The sequence below is a fragment of the Canis lupus genome, chromosome 27 (assembly GCF_003254725.2).
Source record: "Canis lupus dingo isolate Sandy chromosome 27, ASM325472v2, whole genome shotgun sequence".
NCBI lineage: Eukaryota > Metazoa > Chordata > Mammalia > Carnivora > Canidae > Canis > Canis lupus.
This window is the reverse complement of record NC_064269.1, coordinates 5071318-5085145: the sequence shown is the minus strand read 5'-3', so window position 1 is coordinate 5085145 and position 13828 is coordinate 5071318. Positions and strand designations below refer to the sequence as shown.

Here is a 13828-nt window from a genome sequence, read left to right as displayed (position 1 = left end):
CCGGGGACGTGACGAGGGGGGCGTGGCTACCGGGGGGACGGGACCGTAGGACCGGTTTTGCCAAGAGCCGAAAGTAAAGGTTTTTCCCAGTTGGGACAACGCAGGGGGAGACGTCGGGGCCGGGAGGCCCCAGAGAGGTGAAGTCGTCTGGGGAGAGCGGCCAAAGGGAACGGCGAGACCTGGAGCGGGCCAGGCCGAGGGCGGGCTCGGGGTGGGGGTGGGCCTAGGCCTCGACTTCGGGGTCTGAATTCCCACGGGGCGTAGGAGTCCTTGGTCGTTCCGGGGCGATTGTGCGTTGTTTGATTCCGCCGGCGGCTTTAGGGAAGCTGCGCGGTGTCGGGCCCCGTGCTAGGCACAGCGCGGGAGACGACGTGGGGCGCCGAGGGCCGGGAGGTTGATTCCAAGACCCGGATGGAGGGCGGCGGGGGCCCGGAGGAAGGCGCGGCGCCCCGCGTCCGCCAGATCCCACCAGGGCTGCTGGAGGCCGGGGCGGACCCCGGTGGGTGAGAGAGACGTGCAGAGGAGCATGCCCTGGACAGAAGCTTGGGACGGGAGAGCAAGCCTACAGGGAAAGTCTGGGGGTGAGAAGCCAAACAGACCTCTAAAAGGAGGGTTTCTGTTTGTTTTACGTTTCCTCGGGAGGCCACAAAAGTGTAGCAGCTGCCAAGAATCCTGTGGCAGCTCAGCATGAGGAAAATCCCAGTTCCCAAGCTGTCCAGCAGTTAGGGCCGTTAGGACCGTCCTTTCCAGGGAGGGGTCAACCACAGGTCGCCTGGACATTGCCAGCGGATGCAAGTGTCAGATGGGAGGCTGGTCCTTCTGGTCCTGACAGTGTGTGATGACCCTCTGCATCAAAAGTCCTCTCCCCCCCCCCCCTTTACTGGCCTGGGACCTTACTTAATGACCCACACACACCCCTCATCTATGGCCTGGGATCTTACTTAATGACCCACACACACCCCTCGTCTATGGCCTGGGATCTTACTTAATGACCCCCACACACACCTCATCTATGGCCTGGGACCTTAATGAGTAATAACCTATTTTGTCTCCCCTGAAAGACAAGTTTTCTGATAAGTGTGTGGACTAGATGAGATATTGTATGGTATCTATACTAGATGAGAGTTATGGGGGGGGGGGGGCTCTAAGGAGAGGGCAGTTGAGCCGAGAATCAACAGTTGACAGGTCAGTCATGTAAAGAGCTGGAGTGTAAGGATCTAGTAAGAGGTGACAGCATAGCTGCAAAGCGGAAATGAATTTGGTGAATAGGATCAGGAAGGAGCCCAGTATGGCTGGAGAAGGACAATCAAGAAAAAGAGGGAAGGATACGAGAACAGAGGTCAGCAGGGGCAGATCGCATTAGCCATTACAGTTCATGCTGTGGGTTTGGGCCTTTCTTCTTAATGCTTTGGGAAGCTCTTAAAGGATTACGAATGAAGGCATCCTTGCTGCGATATGATTTGATTTTTTAAGACGATCTCTCTGGCTGTTTGTGGAGAAGGATTGTAAAAGAGGAAGCAGAGACTAAGAAACTTCCTTGCAGCAGTCCAGGTGAGAGATAAGTCCAGGTGGTGTAGCTGGGTTGTGGGGGTAAGTGGAGATGAACTGAATCAGGGACTTTGGAGCTAGAAGCACAAGAACTTGCTGATGGCTTGGATATGGGATATGGGATATGAGGGAAGGGGAAGAATCAAGGATAAGACCTAGCTCTTTGGCCCGAGACACTGGGTGCATACTGGAGCCCCCATTAGAATATATCCAGAATCTGGCCCTACCTCGTTGGCTTGTCCACTTTTCTCCTGACCCACATCCCCTTCATGCAGGCTGGCTGGGCCTGAAGACCCGGAGGAGACCCCAAGGGACCAGCCAAGAAGATGCTTGGCTTTGCGGAGGATAGAAATCTAATGTAGCTGAGAGGAAGTGAGAGCAGTTTATTAACGATGTATTGTGTGTAGATACGGACATAGCAGCCAGGAGACTCAGGAAGGAAAGAGTGAATCTCCTCTTTGCTTAGGGCCTAGGGGTTTTTATTGTGGATGGTGGTCTGGTATTCCTGCATCCAGGAACAAAGGCAAGTGTTTAGGTATCTTTCATAAGTTATTTACACCCTGGAGCTAGGGGTCTTAGTGAGTCAGTGGTCTTGGAAAGTGTTCGTGACATCCCATCCAGTCTCTCCTTAGATGTTATCTATTGTGCTGGAAGACTCCAAAGAAATCATTAAACTCTTGACCTTTACAAGGAGTGTGGTGTCTCTCCGATCAGTCGGGGACCCTCCCAAATGTGGGGTGACCAGTCGGGTGGAAGTCAGAGATGTGGTGCAGGCGGAGAAAGGGATCCACCCAAGGCAAAACAAAAGAGATAAAAGTTGATTGAATATGCTGCAAGCAAGGGAGCCGTGGGCAGGACAGTAAAGGAGAAATTTTCTGCCACTAGGCAGTGTGTGTGGGGAAGGTTGTATTTAAAGGGGGAAGGTGAGGAGGTATGGGGACGTATGGGATTTCCCCCTTTTTGGTAACTGTGCCTGGTTGTAAGTAGCCCATTGGTTAGTTAGGGCCTGTGGCTATCATGAGGTGGATCACCTCTGGTCAGCCAGGGGGATGTTGTGGGCTGTTTTTACATTGGGTTGCTCAAGCCTCTTGCCCAGAAGTGGCTTCTACAAGGAGGACATTGATTATCTGTTCTATATGCATGTGTAATGCAGGGGTGCCAGTCCTAGCAAGAATAGAAGGAGGAAATACAGTGGAAAAAGTAGTTTTTCAGGGACTCCCTTCAGTTTCCCGGTCTCACCCCGGATCCATTATCTCTCACCTGAACCATTGCTGGACATGGTGTCCCCACATTCAGCCTCCTCCAGTTTCTTCACAGCTGTTCAGGTAATAGGGTTTCCCTGTTACAGTGGAAATCCACTCATGTCAGGCATCTGTTCAAAATCCTCCATCTTCTTTGGGCAAAACTCCTGGCCTAGCCTTGTTATTCTGACTTCATCTCCTGCTCCTCTCACTTGCCCTCTAAAATTTCAGTCCCCATCCTTATACTCTTTGCCCCTTCCCTGCTTTGTTTTTCTTCTTGATGTGGGAAACAAAGGTAAAACAAAAAAAATTTTTTGTAAATTTCTTTGCTACTTATAGCCCATTTGACAAGTCCTTAAAATAGGCAGAGTGACTTTCCTCTTGGGTGGCGCAGCGGTTTGGTGCCTGCCTTTGGCCCAGGGCGCGATCCTGGAGACCCAGGATCGAATCCCACGTCGGGCTCCCAGTGCATGGAGCCTGCTTCTCCCTCTGCCTGTGTCTCTGCCTCTCTCTCTCTCTCTCTGTGTGACTATCATAAATAAATAAAACATTAAAAAAAAAAAAAAGGAATTCAGCTGCCTCGATGTTAATAGTTTGCTAAGGGCAAAAGGCAGTGTTAGCTGAACATTATCCTGGCCCCTCAGGATCCTGTGATTCTACTTTAAACATACAGAAATTACTTTGGAAACTTCTTTATCTCTAACCCCCAAGATATAAGTTAGCAATCATCCTCCAAGCAAATGGCCCACTAATACACATCTGAAGGGTCTCACAAGTGAGGGTTTACTAAACAGTAATAAATGACCACTCAAGGTCCTAGAAACCTTGTTTCCAAAATTCTTTAGAGGTTTAATGCTGTCCCTGACCCCCTCCCAATTTGAAAGTATATAATCAGTCACCTGTCACAACCCCAGTGCCTCTCTTTCTGCTCACAGGTCCTGTCCCCTTGGTTTAATAAATAAGACCACCTTTTTTGCACTGAAGACGTCTCAAGAATTATTTCTAGATCATTCACTCTGAGCCCCAACATTTCACAGTGTGCTTAGCACTTACCTTCTAATGTGTGATGTAATTTGTTTACATTTTCCCATTTATTGCATAATCTCCTGACAGTAGAATAGAAGCTTTATTAGGATAGGGGGTTTTGTCTATTTTGTTCACTGTTATAGTGGGTGCTTAACCAATATTTGTTGAGTAACTGTGCTGAATAAACTCACAGAAAAGAAGTCTGTGGGAGGAGCAGGTTTGTCTTGGGGTAAAAGGGAAGAGTCTGTAGACAAGATTGAAATGCCTGGGAGGTATTTCTGTGGAAGTGTTGAGTGGAGAGGTTAGACACTCTCGTCCAGGTGGGGAAGAGGCCTAGCCTGGAGGTACACACAAGGGAATCATTATCATGAAGATCTAGATGTTGGTACCTAGGGAAGGGTGTGGACAGAGAATGGGGAAGATCCAAGGCCAGCGCCTGGGGCACTCCAATGTTTAAGATTGGGTTTGAGGAGGAGCCAGCAAAGGAACACAAAGAAAGGAGAGTGTGAATAAAAAGAAGAGCTAGCAATAGCACCAGTTGTCCAGCCCCCCAGTTAACCATCTCTGGCTCCGGAGTAGTCTTTCACAGTCTGGCCTCTTCCCCTGGTTTACAATGGAGACTGCACCTGATTTCTCCTGGATTTTTGTTCAGCCACTCAGAGTCCCAGGCTGCTCCTGCTGGGGATTAGAGTATGGTGGTTAAGAACAAAGGCTCTGGAGTCAAACTGCCTGATTTTAAACCTCAGCTTGTGACCTTCAGCAAGCTACATCTTGCCTCAGTTTCATCATCTGGGGGGAAATAATAGTCTTACTTCATAGGATGGTTCTGAGGAGTAAATCACGTAAACAAGCAGATAGTATATAGCAAGTATTCCGAAATGTTAGCTGTTGGTACAGTTCTTAGGGCTTGGGTCATAGTGTCACCTGCCAGGTCAGCAGAGTGTAGGACCTAAACCGTGATAGCACAGCCTGTCCCCATTCGTGTCCTCTAGAGAAGGTCCAGTTTCCCTCTCACCTAAAGCTACTACCTTCTGGGCACTCAGAGGACAGAGGCTCTATCCACTATTGGCTCAACTATGCCAGTTCAGAAAGTCAAATTTCATAAAGCTGTTAACCAGTACAAAGTTACCTTTGGATTCACAATGCATTTTAAGTCAACATATACTTGGTATCTGTACCCATGTTTTTTTCTCCAAGGGAAGAGAAACCATCTGCCAAGGAAGAGCCTCATACTGGAGCCTCCTGAAACAGCGGTCCCTAGGGCAGAGAAGGACAGACAAACTATGAAACATGTGGCTTCATGAACATGACAAGGTGTATGCATCACAGTCCAAAAGCCAGAGTCATGCTTAATGAGAAAACCTAAGTTTTTCCCATTAAAGTTAATATTCCACAAGGATGGCCCCTGTGACTATTTTTATTTAATATTATTTTGGAAGTACTAGCCTACTTAATTACAGAAGAGAAAGGAATGAGGTAAAAAAAAAAAAAAAACTGGAAAAGAGGTAAAATTATCTTTATTCATGAAATAATAGCCTACCTAGAAAATCCAAGGACATCAACTGCAAAACTGATAGAAATAAGACATTTTAGCAAAGTAGGTACAAGTTAATATGTAAAAAGCCAGTGAACAACAGCCAATTAGAAAATATAGGGGAATAAAATATATCATTTACAATAGCTACAGCAAAGTTAACTAACCAAGAGTAATCTTAATAAATTTAGGTGCCCAATACTAAAATGCTAGCAAAGAACACAAAAAAGAGGCTTGAATAAATGGAAAGGCATATTCTATTTTGGGTTAGAAAGACTCACTGTCATAAAGATGTCAGTTCTCCATAAATTAATCTATAAATTTAACACAAACTAATAAAAATACCAACAGACTACATAATCTGAATACAAAGCTCATATGGAAATTTCTGCATCAGAGTTGCCATGAACATTCTGAAAGAGGTTGGTGAGAAAAATAGTTCTACCAGATATAAAAGCTACAATAATTAAAATAGTAAAATCCAGGGAACACGTACATACACAGGCAATTCGATCCAGAGAACCAAATAGAGAATCCAGAAATAGACTCGAGACATTTAAAATGTAAGTGTATGATAAAGATGGAATTGTCTATCAGCAGGGAAAAATGGATTATACAATAAGTGGTATCGAAACAATCGTGTGACTGCCTGAAAAAAAACGTCGTTTCTCTGCCTTGGTTTTTACACTAAAATAAATCCATATGAATCAATTGTGTTTAAATAAATGTAAAAGGATACAACCAAAGATGTATAATGCCATAGCAGAGAAAGCATTTGTCAGAATAGCACAGAATTTCCCAAAGCATAAAAAAGAAAGACCAATTCTGTCAACATGAAAATCTATAATGTCTGCAGAGCAAAAAAAAACCAACCATAAACCAAGACAAATGGCATGCAGGGGGAAATATCTGCAACTCCTATCATAGACAAAGGGACTAATTTGCTTAATATATACAAAATCCCCTCAAATCAATATGACAAAGAACAAAAATCCAATAAGAGAATGGGATGGTTAACATCAAAGGAAAGATAAATGGCTCTTAGACATGAAAAAATAGTCAACCTCACAAGAAAATTGAAACTACATTTAGATATAATTTTTAAGCTACAGATTGGCAAAAAATCCAGACATCTGATAATATTCCCTTGGCATGGTTGCGGGGAAATAGGCCCTCCTATTTGTTACTGGCAGAAGTGTAAATTGTTGATATTTGTCAAAATTTAAAATGCACATAATTTCTGATCCAATATACCTGCACCCATACAAGATAATGTACAAAGTTATCAACTATAACATTGTTTAGAGTAGCAGAGGTTTACACATAACTCAAACATCTATCACTAGGAGGCTTGTTAAATAAATTCTGGCCCATCCATACAATGGAATATCATACAGCCAAGCTGAAGAGCTGTCAGAAAAAGCTTTGTGGGCCATGATTAAACTCATGAAGAGCTATTAAAGAATTTTTATCCAGACATATAAGATCTGGATTTGAGAAAGATCTCTCTGGCCTAGCATGGAACATGGATTGCAAGAGTAAAACTATGGACAGGGAGTTCAATCAGTGGCCTAAATTAGGTGGTCACCAAAGACAAGTCCTATAGAATGTAGACTGGTTAGGGCTTGGGAATAGACTGTGTGTAGAGGTGCAGGAGACAAGACACTGGTGATACCCCGGTCTTTAGATTTGGTGATAGATGGAGAGTGATGGTTATACAATGAGATAGGGAGTGCAAGTGAAGAAGTTGGTTTGAGTGAGAAGGAAAGATGAGTTTTATTTGGATGAATTGAGCTAGAGGTCCCAGTGGGCAACCAACTTGTTGACACATTCAATTGAGTGTTTGGATATACAGCTCTATGACTCACGAGAGAGACTGGAATTACAGATAAATTTGGGAGTCATGATCATAGAGGAGGCCATAGAGGATGAAGTCATTTGGGGACATCTTATGGCATGAGGAAAGGAGAGAGGCCAGGTATTGAAGCAACCCAAAGAGTACGCTGGCCGAAGACAATGAGCTGCTAGAGGAGCTACAGGAGTATAGGGACATAGGAGGGAAACCAAATATCACACGGCCGAAGTCAAGGGAAGAATGTGGTGGCATTTCAGTGGTGTCTCTTACTTGATAATGATACCCTTGACATAAACTGAGTTTTTTTCTTTGTTTCCTCCCTGTCTGTTCCATCCCTATTTTCAAAGAGTCCAAGGATAGATATCTTGCACATAATACATAGCTCTGTGAACAATTAAGGGCATGAATGAGTAAATCCAATCAAGGCTGGTTCTTACACTACTTGGGTTCAAACCTTTGTTGCTGCTCTCCTTATTGGGTTTCCGTGCATCCATTGTGTAATGCCTTCACATTGCCACAGCTGCCTCTCTAAAGCACAGACCTGGAACCACCACTACTTGCTTTGAAAATCATCAGCCTGGCTCCACCCTAGGACCCCAGGATCATGTCCTGAGCCAAAGGCAGACACTCAACCACTGAGCCACCCAGGTGCCCCCAAGGACCTAATTCTATTTATTGTAGCACTCCAGTGCTTTGCATATGGTCTGTACCTTACATCCACAGTAAGATCCTTGGGATCTTCCTTTATTCACTTTTATACCCTCAGTGCCTAGTTAGAGCACCGCTCCGCAGTAGGTGCTCAATAAATGTTTGACTCAATAAATACTCATTTAATTTACTCTCAGAAGCCTCCAGAGGGGCCAATGGCTTTGGCAAACTGTTTTTTGTTTTTTTTGTATGTGCTTCCTGCCAGTTCTGAGAGCCTGTGTTTGCAGGGCAGTGACAAGTGTGTTTTGTAAATGTGGCACTACTGAGGGACTGTGAAGTCGGCCAGCAGACCAAATTAGGGCTGTTCTAGTGGTAAGACGTTTAACACAAAGATGTGGCTCTCCAGGCAGAAGCACAGCCCAGAAGCAGCCTCTGAGCTAAGAGTAGGCAGGTCAACTAAGGACGGATGGGATCACTCATTCCTTGGGGAGAGTCTGACTTGGTTTCTATGTGCACAGCCCTCTGTGCTGGGAGAAGCTACAGCTGTGAAGCAACTGAGCATCTGCTCTTCAAGAGCCTAAGGTCTGGTGGGGCTGAGGACAGGCCTGTCACTAATCCCAGAACAAAGGCAAGGTTGACCAAGGCTGGGTGATGCTTGAATAAAAGGGATTTTAGGGAGGATTAGGAGGAGGGGAGGGCATTTGAGCTCCCTTACTAAGCCTTCCTGAATGGGATGGGAATGGGAATGGCTTCTGACTGGTCTCTCTGTGTCCCCCTCCCAGCCTTCATCACTGTTTTCATCACTGCAGCCAGAGAGATGCTTTCCCCCACCCCCATTCCCCAGTTTGTTTGTTTGTTTGTTTTTAATTTTTTTTTATTTATGATAGTCACAGAGAGAGAGAGAGAGAGAGAGAGGCAGAGACACAGGCAGAGGGGGAGAGAGAGAGAGAGAGAGAGAGAGGCAGAGACACAGGCAGAGGGAGAAGCAGGCTCCATGCACTGGAAGCCCGACGTGGGATTTGATCCCAGGTCTCCAGGATCGCGCCCTGGGCCAAAGGCAGGCGCCAAACCGCTGCACCACCCAGGGATCCCCCCCAGTTTGTTTTTTAATTATAGTTGACCCACAAGGTTACATTAGTTTCAGGTGTACCAGAGCGATGCTCTTGAAGTGTGGCTCAGATCATGCCACTCATTTGCTCAAAATTCTGCAGTGGTTCCCATTCCATTCAAAATAAACGTGGCTCCCGCTCGTTCAGAGTGAAAAAGAAGTCCTTACCATGGCCTGCAAGGCACTGAGCTGTCCCCTGGTCCCCTCTCCCTCATCCTTCCTTCTGTTCCCCCACTCACTCCCCCGGCCCAAGCCCCACTGGAGGCCTGCTGCCCCCTGAGTTGGCCGGGCATGCTCCCACCTCCGCTGCTCCCCTGCCTGGCGTGCTCTTCTCGCCCCACGGCACATCTCACCTCCTCAAGACTACTCAAACGTCACCTCAGTGAGGCCTGATGTGACCTATTTTCAATGGGAACCCCTTTGTTCTGGTACCTTACCCTCTTGAAATTTGTGTTTCTCCACCACATCTTTTACCGCCTAACATGTGGTGTATTTTTTTTTTTGATGTATTGTATTTTTAATTTCTTGCCTGTTTCCCCGCAATGGAATATAAACTCCATGAAGACACTTAAAAAAAAATTGATTTTCTTCAAAACTGTATCCGTCATGCCTAGAGCCGTGCTAAGTGTTAAGTGTTGGATGAATGAATGAATGAATGAATGAATGCGTCACCTGACGTGACGCAGGTTTGAGGAAGTGTCCAGGAAGGGCTTCCTGGTATTCCTAAACACAGTTGCCTGAAAAGTCATTTGCAAGGAGAGCTCCCTGAACTGCAGAGCTGAGGACCCGGCCCGGGTGGGCAAGGGAGGCGCAGGGGGCCCCAACTGAGGGAGAGGCCTCTGGCTACCAGAACTGTCCGCAGGATCCAGATGTCTGAGGTGAGTCGGGAATCCTTGTCTCTTTGCTCTACCTTTGCCAGACTTCGCTCTCCACACTCAGCCGAGTACCTCCTCAGGCCAAGCCCACCAGCTTCACTTGTGTCCCTTTTGCCGGCAGTTCTCAGATTTGATTGATTGATTGATTTTTATAGATTTATTTTTTATCGGTGTGCAATTTACCAACATATAGAATAACACCCAGTGCTCAAGTTCTCAGATTTTAAATCCAGCCCCTGGGACTCCAGGCCAGCTGAGGCCCTGAAACAAGCTCTTTGCCGCCTCCTTGTGGCTCCTCTAGTAAAGGAACGCTCTTCTGGAAGGCGAGACCGCAGAAGCCAACACAGGGATACTCTGAACAGGGGTTGGGGGCCGACACCTGAATCTTCCTGATCCCATGGCAACTCTGAATCCTTGGCAACTGTCTGCCTCTCATAAACGTTGCCACCAATGGCAAAGACCATCCACTCAGCAGAGCTCTGACAGGTGGTGTCCCAACCGGACTCGGGCTTTGGTTGTTGGAGGCGGGTCGTGTTTGGGGAAAGGATTCGGAGCCACAGTCTGATCCCGGGGCCCACCTTGACGGGCGCTGAGGCCCGTGGATTAGTATGTTTAGCCTCTACGGACTCTGCCTCCTTCCAGGTCACAGCCGGTAAACAGTCGCTGAGGGAGCCACAGCCAGCTCAAGGCGGGGTGTGTGTGAGGAGGGGGGCCTGGGTGTGGCCGCGTGGGGAGCGGGGCTGCAGGCTGTGAAGAGAGCCGGGCTGTAGGGTGCTGCTCACCCGCAGCCCATTGTGTTTTGCAGGTAACAGAAAACTGCCCAAGCTATTGGTCTCCAAATGAGGAAACGTCCTGGAACGCTCCTGGTTATCCCGTGGACCTCTCAGGCAAGGGTACAGCCGGGCCTCAGGAACCATCTGGCTGAGTTTCTAATACGACTGTTTCTTGTTTTCCTATGTAATTTGTCTTTCTTTCTGGCCTTTCTTTTCTTTTAAAAAAGATTTTATTTATTTATTCATGAGAGACAGGGAGAGAGAGGCAGAGACACAGGCAGAGGGAGAAGCAGGCTCCATGCAGGGAGCCCGACGTGGGACTCGGTCCTGGGACTCCAGGATCACATCCTGGGCCAAAGGCAGGCGCTCAACCGCTGAGTCACCAGGGATCCCCTCTTTCTCTTTTTCTTTCTTTCTTTCTGTCTTTCTTCTTGGAGAGAGAGAGTACACAAGTGGTGGGGGGGCAGAGGGAGAGAATCCAAGCAGACTCCCCACTGAGCATGGAGCTGGACAAGGGACTGGCTCTCACCTCCCTGAGACCATGACCTGAGCCGAAATCAGGAGTCAGATGCTTACCTGATTGAGCTACCCAGGCGCTGCGTCTTTCTGGCTCCTGTCAAGATGTTCTCTGGTTTCAACAGTTTGACTATGATGTGCCTAGCTACGTTTTTCTTCCTATTTATCCTGTTTGGGGATCTCTGAGCTTCTTGGATCTGTGGCTTGTTGTCTTTTGTTATTTGGGAGATTCTGAGTGATCATCTCTTCAGATATTTCTTCTGCCCCATTCTGTCTCCCCTCTTCTTCTGAGACTTGCATTACATATGTGTTAGACCATTTGTCATTGTCCCATATGTCTTGGTACTTAGTTTTGGGTTTGCTCAACTGTCTGCTCTGTCTGCTTTTACTTTTTGTGATACAATTTGGTTCATTTTTGTTGATATAGTTCCAGGTTCACAGATTATTTTTCCTGTCTGCTTTTGTCCAGTTTGATAAACCTGTGGAAGGAATTCATCTCTGATATTAACGTTTTCACTTCCAGCATTTCCATTTTTCCATTTCTCTTTTATAGTTTTCTATTCTTTGCCCAAATTCCCCATTTGTTATGCATGTTGTTGACCTTTTCCACTAGACTATTTGTAGCAAACATAGCTATTTCAAAGTCTCCGATTGACAGCTATATGTTAGCCATGCTCTTTTGAAATTTATTTTAGTTAAAAAAATTTATTTTGGAAGATAACTCCTCCAATCATGGAGCCATGCTCATCCTTTTTCTGACTTTCCAGTTGGCCTTCCCAGTACATGGAAAACAAGACCTGGCATGGCTTTCCTCTCCCTGGCTCTTTGGCTGGGTTGTCTTCAAAGGGTTTTTGTCCTTTCCATTTTACCAATGCCTCCTTGCAGGTCATGCTTAGGGCTTCAAGTAGACCCTTTCCTCATGTTTCTTCCCTTCTTCACATTACTGTTGGTTCATCATCTTGGAGGCCTCCAAGGCCATGGGCCATGCAAACAGAGTTATGGCCGACTCCCAAATCTGGCTCAAAAAAATACACCAAGAAGTATTCCTTCCCATGTCATGGGCTTCCTGGAGGCTTTTTTGGGGTGGAGGTGATATCTTATTTGGCCAAGTACATCAACTTTGCTCTGAAAAAAAAAATGAGGCTCATGTATAATATAAAAAACCTCATAACTAGATAAATATCATATATATCACATAACATACTAGAGAGACATGGATAGAGATATATCTCCTTGGTGTCTAAACCTCTAGGCTTCACAGGTTGGACAATCTAGGACTTCTTTGCCTTCCAGGAGATGAAACTGTCAACAAGAATCTGTCAGACACTCTGCTTGTTTGCCAGAGACCTTGCTAGAGTATGTCCAGAAAGTCAAAGTCCTCCATCACCAGAGCAGGTGGAGCCACTAGGCACCTCTAGCACAGTGCCAAGAGCCTACAAAAATGTACAAAACCTTTAAAATGTCATCGGCGGGGCAACCTGGGTGGCTCAGTGGTTTAGCGCCACCTTCAGCCCAGGATGTGATCCTAGAGACGGGATTGAGTCCCATGTCAGGCTCCCTGCATGGAGCCTGCTTCTCTCTCTGCTGGCATCTCGGCCTCTCTCTCTCTCTCTCTCTCTCACTCTCTCTCTCTCTCTGTGTCTGTCATGAATAAAATCTTTAAAAAAAAATAAAATAAAATGTCATTGGCATCAAAATACAAAAATGTAAAAATCTTAATATGCAATTGTTTACAAAACATTGTTTCATTATACTGTCAAATTTAATATTAAAATATTCTCATTACATTTACAAAACTTGTTATGTTTCATCTCTATGCATGAAGATTGTTAAGTCACAGCCAACAACATGTTAAAAAAGCTCATAGCTGGTTATTTCCAAAGAAAAGTTATATAAATCCTTTCAAATGACTTAAAGCAGTACATTTAGTGTGAGGGCATTTTATTATATGGGATATGATTGGGATGAAGCCTCCAAAGAAAGGATAAGCCTGGGATCTGAAAGGCCAGGAGCAGTGGGCTACCACGGCTGTCCTGTGTAAGACCTGCATCAGGATTGTCTCTTAACTTCCTCCTGGACCAGGCATCCTTGCCACATGTTAAACCATAGCTCAAAAGTCATTTTCTACTCTGACATCATCCAAAGGCCAGCTGTTCACATCCCATGTCCTCCTCTTCCTTCCAGAGTCTTGACCTTGAGTGGAAGCCAGGATGGGCACCATTCCTGATCAATAGAATCACTGGATTGCGGGTTCTCTGAGGACAGGGTCATTTCCTGACCAATGTCCCTAGGCCAGGTGTGGTTGGGCCAGTGGAAAAAAGGAGTAGGGTGAAGGCCAAGTGCGAGATGAGGCAGATGGCTGAGTGCCAGGGAGGCTGGGGTGAGTGGCAGTGCTCGTAAGCTGAATAAACTCTCGAAAGTTGTGTTGTGACTGGATTGAAGACAATTGCCAGAGATGGCCTCCTTAGCCCACACCATCTAGATTTGGAACCTCTGTGTCTCCATTTCTTCCACCTGTGTCCTCACTCCTGAGACATACACGCCTCTGCCTCCCACCCAGTGACACTTGGCCTTGACTGGTACTTGGTATCTCCTTTTGTTCTTACCTTCTGAGCTTTAAGGCTAATCTTCAGCACACCAGTTACTTAGCTGTCCATGTCTCTGATTAAAAGTGACTGGTGCCTACTGTGTGCCAGGCACTAAT

At 46.2% G+C, this 13828-nt stretch overlaps 1 long non-coding RNA gene across 5 annotated transcripts; it reads left to right on the top strand.

The window, feature by feature from the left end:
- The first annotated feature begins 1 nt into the window (after position 1).
- LOC118352523 (uncharacterized) lies at positions 2-12920 on the top strand. Of its 5 annotated transcripts, none has more exons than XR_007406580.1 (3): positions 2-137; positions 1474-10321; positions 10641-12920. It is a non-coding gene; the product is annotated as an uncharacterized LOC118352523 (long non-coding RNA). The 5 variants fall into 5 exon arrangements; XR_007406582.1 differs by lacking the exon at positions 2-137 and having other exon boundaries at positions 588-1551; positions 2702-10321; XR_007406581.1 differs by lacking the exon at positions 2-137 and having other exon boundaries at positions 588-2873; positions 5013-10321.
- The last annotated feature ends 908 nt before the right edge of the window (positions 12921-13828 follow it).